At 42.8% G+C, this 12215-nt stretch overlaps 1 protein-coding gene across 10 annotated transcripts in view; it reads right to left on the bottom strand.

Annotated features, from left to right (window-relative positions):
- MID2 (midline 2) overlaps window positions 1-12215 on the bottom strand; it is a 202957-nt gene that overhangs the window by 85434 nt on the left and 105308 nt on the right. The window lies entirely within an intron of this gene.

Raw genomic sequence — 12215 nt, 5'->3', positions numbered from 1 at the left:
GAACTGAGCTTCTGAATGGGGATAAAGTGTTCTTCACAGTCCTATAATTAGTGTGTGATTAAGCCGAGACTAGAACCCACCTCTCTAGCCTCGGTCATAGCTTTGCCCCAATATTCATGACTTTTTTTTTTGAAACATTTTAGATTTATCAGTAGTTTCCTTCAGAAAAAAAAGGTGCTATTTAAACTGTGAAGTTCATCAAAATCAAGCATTGTACCTCACAGCTTCCCTTCTTTGGCCCTAAGACAGTGCCTGTGCTACCCCTGGTGTAACATATCAACGTAGGCCATCCATTGCTCATCATTGCTTACTGGTACATAGCTTCCTTCATGCATACATTAGAAGCATTTTGCAAATATTTTTACTCTAACAGAATTACAATGGTGCTCAGAACTCTTAGCATATTTTCCATTGAACAAGCTACTCTCTTCCCGTTCCCTATGTGGAAAAAAACAGTGTGTTATTCACTCTAGATTGATAATGGGCTTTTAGGGGATCCCTGGGTGGCTAGCGGTTTGGCACCTGCCTTTGGCCCAGGGCATGATCCTTGGGTCCTGGGATCGAGTCCCACATCGGGCTCCCTGCATGGAGCCTGCTTCTCCCTCTGCCTGTGTTTCTGTCTCTCTGTCTCTGTGTGTGTGTGTGTGTGTGTGTGTGTGTGTGTCTTACGAATAATAAAATATTTTCTAATTTATTTTTTAAAATATTTTATTCATATATTTGTGAGACACACACACACACACACACACACACACACACACACACACAGAGGTAGAGACACAGGCAGAGGGAGAAGCAGGCCCCAGGCAGGGAGTCCGATGTGGGACTCAATTCCAGGACTCCAGGATCACGCCCTGAGCCAAAGGCAGATGCTAAACCGCTGAGCCACCCAGGGATCCCAGAATCTTTAAAAAATAATAATAATAATAGGCTTTTAGATTCCTCCCAATTCCCAAGCCTTCAGCTCCAGTGGCTGCTTCTCCCCCAGGGCCTGTCCCAAAATCTACTCCTCTCATACTCATCATCCCAACACCCCCACAAAGTCTGTTCCAAATGTAATACCCCAATCTCTTAGCCCTGGTTCTGCTAACATTCCTTCCTTTGGTTGTGTACATTTCTTCATTGCTGTATCCATGGCTCCTACAGTTTGTAGTTGCTCAAAGTTCATGTTTTTGATAAGAGGGGTTGGGGGGGAGCAAAGGGATGTGTGGGCAGTGGGAAAGGACTCATGCACTTGGCCCCTTTCTGGTCTACTAAATAGCTGGGGCTCCTTAGTATTCTTGGCACTGGCCAAGAATAAGTCCATCCCAGGGGGCATATTCCCATGGATATATGTATTTCTAGGATGGGGCAGTCTGATCACTAGTCTCAAACTGGATTATGAGAACCAGCTTCATCTTTGCTTCCCTTCTTGCCAGATCTCTCTTTGTTTCTTTGGCTTTATTCTCATGGATGTGATTTTTTCCCCCATGCATTCAACTGCTCTTGGTGGCTTTGGCACGGTTGTCTCCCCTGGCCCCCTTTAATTCTCCAACCATCTCAATCCGCGGGCTTCTCCTTAGCGAGGGTAAAGAGTGTCAAAAAGGGAGAACGGAGGCAGCAGTTAATGATTCGGACATGATCTTTTAGCTAAGTAGACGTCAAGAAATTAAAAAAAAAGGAATGGCAGAGTTCAGCAGTTGAATACAACAAAAGGTAATGAGCACCTACTCTGTTGAGGGTGCAGTGAATATTCCAAGAGAAAGAGGAGGTGAAACTAAGGTGGGTCTTCAAGTATAAGTAGGATTTTAACAAACATAGATGGAGGAGGACAGGGGGTCCCAGGCAGAGGGAATAACCTGAGTCAAAGTGAATAAATTATATAGACATGTTGGGGGAGAGAAATTGAATTTGGCTAGAACAGAAGGTACAAGAGAGTAGTGGGGGATGAGGCTGGAAATGGAGCCGGAGGTCCAGTTTTGAAGGCCTTGAAGGCTGAGGTGAGGAGTTTGTGCCTATTTCTTTTTTGACAACATCTGGGCCACAGTTACGAGCTCAACCTACCAGCAATATCTAGGGCCGACTGGAACAGGAGAGCCTTGGAGCAGGGGCACTGATTAAGAGGAAGCTGTGCTATTCAAGGCAGCTGGTAATGCAGGTCTGGGCCAAGCTGAGAGGATGATCAAGAGAAATACGGTCCAAGAAAGGATTTGTCACTGTTGAGTATGCAGGGAGGGCAAGAAATAAGAGAACTAATAATAAAACGCAGTTGGATTTGGTAAATGGAAGTCACCAGTGACCTCTAGAAAAAGGAGTTACAGTCAAGTCTTGGAAGCAGATGTCAAAATGTTGAGTTAGGGAGTCAGTCAGTTGTGATGATGTGGAGGCAGCAAGTCTGAACTCATCTCCAAAAACTTGGCTGGAGAGGGTGGTGACTAAGACAGAGCTACAGTTTGGTGAAACGGTCCAGCTCAGGTTAGACAGGGGGCATTGGTAATGAACCCAATCCGTTTATGACTTCTACTAGCACAGTGGTCCAGATTCATAGAGCAATGGAAACCCCATGTCTCACCATTGACCATATTGACATATTAGGTAGGCATAAATGTAGACTGAGGAACTCAGAGCAGATACAGTATTAGAAATCTGTGTTTCAGACTGTAATGTGTTACCATTCAAATACAGGGTTCCATGGGGAAAATGTTTTCTAACAAGTCCATGCAACCTGTTGCAACACTTGTCATGAAACTAATATAAATAATTCATAGGGCAGAGCAGGACTAAGATCCCCTGCTGTGTGTTCCTCACTTATGGCCTAGCACTGAGACTCACAGCTTCTGTAAAGCCACTGAAAACAAAAATTAGGGTCGAACACATAATTTGGGGTCTGGTTTTACTATGGACCTTGGATTACCATCACAAAATTATGGCAAATGGTTATTTTGCTCTAGTCCCTTAGCAATTTGCAGAATGCCAGCACATTTTAACGACACAGAACTAGAACTGACAAGATGACTCTAATTTCAACCTTACTTCATTAATATGAAAATGCTTTGAAAAATAAATCTCTGGCTAATGAAAACACCATCTGTTGATGGCTTTTTGCCACTGTTTTCTTACATCCCAAGACATAATTTGAGGAAAACCCCCGAACATTTACTTTACTCACTTCCTCTTCATTTGCAAGGAATGAAAGCTTCCTCTCAAATTGGAATTGATTCTCAATAATGAATATATGCAAAGGAAAGTGGAGAATTGCTGCAATTATGCATTTCATTTCCTCACCCTTCCTTATCACGCTTGGCACTGACGAATCATTTAGAACTAGAAATTCTGGGCCACTCTAGGCTGGAATGATCACATGCATTGATTTGGCCAAATAATTACCTTGCCTATACTCTGGCTAAGGAGACAAAGAGAATACATGCACATATGTGTCTGTGTGGGCATGCATGTGCCTCTGTGTGTGTATGTGTGTGTACACAGTCTCCTTACGTAAAAATAAACATGTCTTTTTGTTACTGTGTTGTTGCGGTCTGGTTTTTAAACACTGGTCTGTTTAAACACTTTTCCTGTGTTGTCCAGTGAATCACCGGGCCCGGGTCCCTCCGTACAAACCTATTTAGGGTAGCTTTCTCAGAACAGCTGAACCATGACAAAGTGGCAGGGGAGATTGGAATGGAGATATTTGCTGGGAGGAAACGGAGACAGGAGGTTGGCAGGGGAGCAGGATGAAGCTCCAATTTCCTGCTGCAGGGGGTTACCTCTGGGTCCTCCTTCTGTGCTTTCCCTGTGTGGGGGTTAGAGATGCATTTGTACCACGAGACTGAGACCCTCTTCACCTCCAGATGACTATATATCATCACGGTGTTTACTAAACTCTACATGTGTCTAAGTAACACAACGGGAGGGGAATATTCGGCTGCTTTGGTGTAACTGGGACTTTAAAAGGCCCGGGTAAGCTAACCTGACGGTCAACACCGGTTCCGTTTTTTATGCAAGTTCCACTTTGTGTCACATAGGCTTGGTCTCTTTGTGTACTGTTCTGTTGTACCCTTGACAAAGTGGAAAATGTTTGCCATTTCTGAGATACCAGGCATGGGCTATTCTTCCAGATAGCATCTCATAAAAAGAGATGGGCTGGGTTTTTTTTAAAGATTTTTTATTTATTCATTTGAGAGAAAGAGCAAAATCATGAGGGGAAGAAGGGGGGAGAGGAGAAAAAAGCAGACTCCCCACTGAGCAGGGAGCCTGACCTGGGGTTCGATCGATCGTAGGATCCCAGGATCATGATCTGAGCTGAAGGCAGATGCTTAACCAACTGAGCCACCTGGGTGCCCCAATTGCTGGTTTATTTTTTTTCCCATTTCTCTAGATACACGTTGTTTCAGATAACTTTCTCACTAGCTCCCTCAAGAAACCAAACATTGCCTCTTCTTTAAAGCCAGAGATTTCCCTGATGGCACACCCTCTCGACCACGACTGTCACTTGTCATGCTCTGTGAAAGCGTATGTCTTTTACACATATGTGAGCACATTTATACACACCTACCTGACACGGCAAGCCCTGAAGTCCTAAAAAGGGGTGAAGCCTTTCTGCTTGCTCTGTTTAAACATGCAGAATTACCACCGAATGCCTGTATACTCTTCAATTTTCTAAAAGGCATGAGGGGAACATTCTCTAAGTCTACACAAGATCCCCACTGCTTCGATGTGGGAATGGAACCTTTGGGGCTGCGGAGGGAGGAGGGAAGGGAAGAAAGGCCGATGTACCCCAAACCTGAGCCTTCCTGATTCACAGAAGACAACACCATCTTTAAAAATGATCTGAGCCAGTGACCCCATTACTATTTATCGACATGCTCTTTTTTTTTGACATTCGGTCTGCTCACTGATATTCCTAGCTATCTCCAAAATCCAGGAGCCAAAATTTTTAGCACACTTTTGGGGTCACATTCTGCTTTCTTTTTTTAACTGCTTGTCTTAAAATACTAACTTTGCTTTTGCTTCAGTCTGTCACTTTATGTATCAATTACATATGGCCTTTCAACAGCAGAACACACCATCTGGTCCACCAACTAAAGCCCACACCCTTCTGCCAGAGTGTGTTGCTTCCCCAAACATTAATTTGCTGTTGTGTAGACACAGGCTATGTCCCAGAATGAGATACAGGTGAGACACTGGATGTCCAAGGTCTACTCTACTTGAGGCTCATTAGAGATATGACCAAGACTGGTCCTCAACCAGCGAAGCTGGGTGAATCAGGTTGCCATTCCTCTTCTTTCCAGAATGTTCTGACATCATTCCACAAAGACCCATGCCTCCCCTAGTTCCCTCATTAGGAATGCTACACAGACCACCCTGCATTTTTTTCTTGCCCTTCTCCTCAGGTGGATTGCATGGTTCTATCTCTACCTTAAATGTGTAAATTATTATTTGGACCTTCTAAAATAAAACCCGTACTAAAAACCTAAACCCACTGTTTATTGTGATAACAGGATAGTGAACCAAAACCAATTGACTTTCCTGGAGTTCTCAATGTGGTACTCTACTCGAACTATTCCTCTTTGGTTCCTGCCTCTCATGCACACTCTTCCCTTCTTCCTTCACATACTCTTCCTTCATATTTACCTTCTAGACTCTGAGTGTGCCACAAGGCTCAGTCCTGGGCCCTTGCTCAGCTCACCACTGCATGACCCTATCGCTGCTCTAAAGGCCTCCAATCTATGTCTCTAGCCCTAATCTTTCAGCCATCGCAAAGGCCTGAATCTCAACTCCTTCTAGAACATTTGCCCTTTCAGTTCTGAAATTACCCCCATGTTCTCCCTCCTCCAGATACTTGACCAAACTATTTTCTTCCTGCTACAGCACTCCCTGTCCCTTACTCCATCCCCACCCCCCAACTGGACATCCCCAAACCCACCCAAAGTCTCTTTTGATGGTTGTCCTTCCCATGTTCTCTCTCAATCCCTTGTGCTTCCATTGTCATAGAACTCACCACTCTGTCCTGTAACTGTGTCCTTAACTAACCGTCTCCTCACAGTGAGCCAAAAGCTCCACCAGTGTTGGGACTGTGCTCTCTTTACCCTTGTAATCCCAACACCCTTCCTGGTACTTGGCATCTAATAGTGTTCAGTAAACTTTTGATGAATGACCCATGATCATATCAAACTCAAATCTAAAGTCAAATTATACCACCCAAACTGCTAGTACCTTCCTCTAATTTACCCCATTTCTATCCCCAATACCTCTATTCTTCAAGACATCTCCTAGTCCAGAGTCACTTTTTAATTCTTTCTCTCCCATCACCTGTAACCATAGAGCCAGCCATTCACCAAGTCCTGTCAACTCATCTCCAGTTTGGTCCTTCTCCAGCAAATTCATTCACGATTTCCTGTTTTGAGCAGCATGTCTCCCTTTCACAGACTCTTCCTCTGTGCTCCCGAGCATCCTGTGCACGCCTCTGTCATGGCACATACCCTACTGCTTTGGATTTTTTTATGGACTTATCTGTCTCTCATACTAAGTTCAAAGCTCCCCAGGGCAGGGACTGTGCCTGATTTCCTGTGTGCCCAGCTTCTACCATGATGACTTGAATGGTTGAGAGTATTCAGTGAACAAAATGAGTGTTCATGAATTGTCTGTTAAATGAATGAATGAATCCCTAGACTTGATCCCTGGTGCTACAGTTTAAGTTGCTATCTGTTCTGTCTTCGGGGGAGATAAAGAACAAGACATTACCTCATTACATTAACCCTTTGAGAACATGCCTGTCATTATCACATTTTCCCCTTTCAACTTTGCTTCTTTGGGCTTATTCATTCTTTCCATCATCTTTCCTTTCCTATGTTATATTTCTAGAATATGTTCCTTTGCCCAATAAGAACAGACAGGATTGGGATGCTTGGGTGGCTCAGTGGTTGAGTGTCTGCCTTTGGCTCAGGTCATGATCCCGGGGTCCTGGGATTGAGTCCCACACTGGGCTCCCTGCAGGAAGCCTGCTTCTCCCTCTGCCCATGTCTCTGCCTCTCTCTGTGTCTCTCTCATGAATAAATAAATAATCTTTAAAAAAAAAAAAGAATGGACCATGCTGTGTAGCATTGGGAGCATGTCGTGGACAATTAAGAGACCACAGAAAAGCCAGATGTACAAGCAAGCATGACTTTCTGATCATGGGTTGAAGGCTAGTTTAGCCAGTTTAGAAACCCTATGACAGATATCACCCTCACCCCATACATACGTGTCCACCAACCACATCGTAGGGAGTGCAAATCTGGACTTAAACACTTTGCTTATATGATAATTTTGCTACTGTGGCTCAGTACCTAAGTGAGTCAAATTGAGAAACAAATTTTTCTGCTCTCTCACCTTTAATAACCCAACCCGGCCTCTCTGAAGCTTCTTATCATGACGATTTATGGCATGGCTCATTTATTAGGGAGATCCTTAGTCTCAGCATAGGTTCTACCAAGGCCATAATCCTTATTGGGGGCACCATGCTTATGGCCTTACACACCAGGCATCCTCAACCCAACTTTTCTACAGATATGCCCACAGAAAATTAACACAGATGCTCTCCTCCCACACAATGACACACGTAGACATACACAGACAAACAAATTGAGTCATTCTCAGCTGCTCAACTATGCAGAAATCCACACACTCATATATGGTGACACATACATATATATGCAAATATACTCTCTCTCAACCCCGGCTTTCATAAAGATATTTCTCTCTTTCTCTTATATTAATAGTCATACTGGTTCCGAAATAGTAAAATGCCCAGTGGTAGATAAGATGAGAGGGTATCTGTCTTGGCAGACAGAAGTGGGTGTCAAGTGGGTGAGCAGACAAATGACTGGGAGAAGGTGGTGGCTGAGTGACAATGGGTGGGTGGATGACAGAGTGACTGAGTAGGAAGAAGGGCAAGCAATCAACTCTGATAAGATTCTAGAATATCATATCATATTTTCCAACCTTTTAACTGGCGTTGTGGCTTTCCTTTGAACATTCTCCAAGTCTCACATCTCCCTTCTCTTTGTCTAGCAATCTTGAGCTCTGTCTCAGCCTCTCTTTCCGTGTGTGTGTGTGTGTGTGTGTGTGCTGTGTGTTTCACTTTCCCATAACAAAAAACTTACTCTGGTGCCAGGTAATATTTTATAACAACGAGATCCCTGGTATGTAAGTGCAACTGCATTTAAGAATTATTTGTAGTAATGAATTTGTGGAAATGTAATGAGAAAAAGAAAATGTGCTTGTTTATTCCTTTCAGGAAATTCCTCTATTCCCCCTGATTTTCATCAGCTATATTTTTGGCAGGCTATGGGCATGGAAATGTGAAGACATCACTCTCAAAGAGAATTATAATAATCACATCTGATTTATACAGATGTCACCACAGGGTTAGGCAGTTGGAAAATCCAGTACTCCAAATGAATAGGCACTTAAAATTAAGGACATGCCATACTTTTGCTAACACTCTGGTTTTTAACATTATCAGGAGTTTGCAGGAGATTCTTTTTTTTCAGACCCCTAAAGTAGTCATAATGGCAAGACAGATTTATATCTCACAAGATGAGAGCTAAGGCAAGCTATAGACACTGCTATATTTCCCACAGATCCATTATTAATATTCCACTCATTTGGATTTCTTGAGCACATATTATGTGTGCAAGACACTAGGAGGATACTGAAGAAACAAAAGATAATGCGTCTGGCCTCAAAAAATTTATGGTAGAGCTGGGATGTGTTGGGGTGGCCTTGAAGGGTTTTAGCTGGGGACTAAAGAATTGGTAGGATTCCTAAGCAGGTCAAGAGAAAGAGCACAATGGGCAGCCCGGGTGGCTCAGTGGTTTAGCACCACCTTCAGCCTGGGACATGATCCTGGAGACCCAGAATCAAGTCCCATATCCGGCTCCCTGCATGGAGCCTGCTTCTCCCTCTGCCTGTGTCTCTGCCTCTCTCTCTCTCTCTCTCTCTCTCTCTCTGAGTGTGTGTGTGTGTGTGTGTGTGTGTGTGTGTGTGTCTCATGAATAAATAATAAACAAAATCTTTTAAAAAAAGAGCACAGGTCTAAGTTAGGAGTCATAAAAGAGAATGAGTGGTATGTTTAGCAGACAGGAAGCTAATCTGGGCAGAATAAAGGTACTACGTTTGAGAGTGGTAGGGGGCAAAGATGGATGGGTAGCATGTGAACCAAGTTGTACCAGACTTAGAATATCGAGTTGAGATCTGTCATCAATACAGAGCCACTGAAATTTGACCTCTTTTTACAAAGCCAACATTCATTTTTTTAAGATTTTATTCATTTATTCATGAGAGACACACACAGAGAGAGGCAGAGACATAGGCAGAGGGAGAAGCAGGCTCCATGCAGGGAGCCTGATGTGGGACTCGATCCCAGGACCCCAGGATCACACCCTGGGCTGAAGGCGGGTGATAAACCACTGAGCCACCCAGGCATCCCTAAAGCCAACATTTATTAATGTAATAGTATCGATCTTTTCTACAGGGAGAAACTCATGAGCCAATGAAAACTCTTAACACGTGAAGCATTTTTATAGAAATGTGGCCACATGTCATGAGCTAAGATCATATATTGGGACACATAAGTGGAAAGAGAAGGAATGGAGGAAATAATTACTCTGATAGGCCTTTCTACTGTAATAACTGTTGGGAACAAAACTATTCTTTGAAATTGAAGAATTAATTGAACCACTGGTTGCCTTCCGAAGGACATGTAGTTAGAATGGACAAATAAAGAATGATAATAAACCATAGTAAGTATCCCAAACCCCCCTAATCCACTTTGAGCACATGTTAAGAAGACAGGCTGGCTTCTGGTTATTCCGACCTTTTGTCTTATAACAGTGTGTTTATTCTTCATTGAATAAATAAATACTGGAGACCACTAATCCTACGGAGGGAAGTTAGTACAAATAGGGTAGTTATAAAGGCCAACAGTGAAGCTCCAGAACCAAAAAGGACAAATAAACACCATTTCACTTATGGGCCAAAAGTAAAACCCCTAGATATATGTACTATCATACCCCCCCCTTCTCCTGTAGGACTCCCATGCTCTTCAGGGCCAGAGGAGTATGCTCAAGGCCATCTCCTCCATAGCTTCTGACAACCAGCTTCCTCCTTTCTCCTTGGGGAAGAATTCGGCAGATTAAGGGAATAATCCCAAATGCTTTTCTAAATTAAAATTAAGCCAAAGAAGTGAGAATATGTGACACTAAGTCAAACTTCCTCTCCGCTTAATATGGAGAACTAATAGCCCTTTACACTTGGACACCAAAGTGATCCTCACACATCTAACACACACACACACACACACACACACACACACAGAGCAGCAGCAGCAGCAGCAGCAGCAACAGCAACAGCACCTCTCCCTCCCCAAAGTCCAAGATGTTCCAGACAATATAACAAACCACACAGTTGGGAATGATTCATATGTTTCCACTCTCAGTCCAAAAAATGAGCAAAAAAAAAAAAAGTTTCCGCTTAATTTAAAATCAGAATTTTCTGCACATTTCCTTAAAAAATTAAAGGGGAACAATTCAAAATCTGGCCTTTCTTTCTCCAAAAATTACTGATTAGTTACATACTAAATTATCTTTTGGTAAAATACTTTTGTGCTCTGTCCAGCCCTAGAGACTTGGGCTATAGCTACATTATGCCAAATATCTAATCAATCATCCAGTGTTTTCATGTTTTCGGATGTTTTCAAAATCTGGTGTTCTGCAGATACAGGCTTATTCTATCCAGTCTTTTGTTATCTCAATCATACATATGGATACAGAGTTTTCTGTTTGGAGTATTTCTCAAGGCCAGTGCCTTATTATAGTTCCAACACCTGCAAACATTTGGCAGAGACTGTCCCATCCTCTCCATATCCCCTACTCTTCCTGCAACCCCACCTCCATCTCTTGCCATTATGAAGCTGTAAGTTTATACAGTATGTCCTTTCCTTGATGCTGTTAATCGTTTATCTGTGACCCATGAAATGTACAATTGCCAGAGCATAAAGTTAAGTTTCAAATCACATTTCATGGGCAAAACTGAGGTCCAAAACAAAGTGGCAGCAGGCTACAGCAGAAAGGATACTTAGAGTGCAGAAGCTGAGTTCCAGTTCCAATCCTGTGACTTTGACCAAATCACTTAACCCCTCAAAGTTTTAATTTATACCACATGACAGTGTAAGGCTTTGACTAGACCAAGTGCAAGGCCTGGCATCCTAGGAGTCTAAGAATGGAGTCAATGAGATTATTCCTCACCATAGTCTGGAAACGAGTAAGAAAATCACCCTGAGTGGAATCCACAAACATTGAACTTTGTACAAATCTGTACATATTAGATATAAATAAAAATCACAAAAGGCACAAACCACTGTCAGCGTGGCCACTCTCAATATCGCTTGCAACAAATTATGGGAGGGAAAATATATCCCATCCTGAGTATTGCTATCTTCACCAACCTCATGAAATGTTTACATGAGTTACCATGACTTGTTTGGGGCATGGCAAGAGGAAAATCTCCACTTCCTTTCTCCCCTCCTCCCATCCTATCCTGGTCTTCCTTCCACCCTGATCTATCTAGCCAGTCCCTATTTGGGGGGTGGTAATCTCATTAGTCACATAAACATTTTATTTTCCTGGAGTTTCTGCTAAACAGCTCCCTTCTTAAGAGAAGTTAAACCATATGGCAGGCAGGCCATGGGAATAAAGCAATTTGCTGGAGTTGACATTTGTTAACATCAACATGAGGCAGTAGGGTTTTACAAAATAGGTGCTTAGACTTGCACATAAATATTATATATACAGCATGACAACTTTGGGAAACTCTGTCCAATGAACGCCAATGAAATACTGGAAACTTCCAAGGCAGGCAACTGCAGCCCAGTGCTTCAGTCTCCAACCCACACACACTCAAAAAGAAAAAAAAAACTGCACGTTGGCACATCTAACACTGGATTAAATACTTATTGCCTGCAGTTGAAATTTTGAGTTCAGACAGCTGATTATCCCTCTTGACTTTGTAGTAAACTGAAGTTCCTTTTTTGTCTTTTGTTCTGTTTTGCTTTTGCTTTGTGAGGCAGGCTTAAAATCAGCCCTGTGCTAAGGGCTGGAGGGCAATTTTTGGCAAGCGGAGTGCCAAACCTGTTTCTTTAGCATGTCGAGAGGACAAACACATGTACTACTGTCCTCCACCAAAAAAAAAAAAAAAAA

The sequence above is a fragment of the Canis lupus genome, chromosome X (assembly GCF_003254725.2).
Source record: "Canis lupus dingo isolate Sandy chromosome X, ASM325472v2, whole genome shotgun sequence".
Taxonomy (NCBI): Eukaryota; Metazoa; Chordata; class Mammalia; order Carnivora; family Canidae; genus Canis; species Canis lupus.
This window is presented reverse-complemented; position numbering and strand designations above follow the sequence as displayed.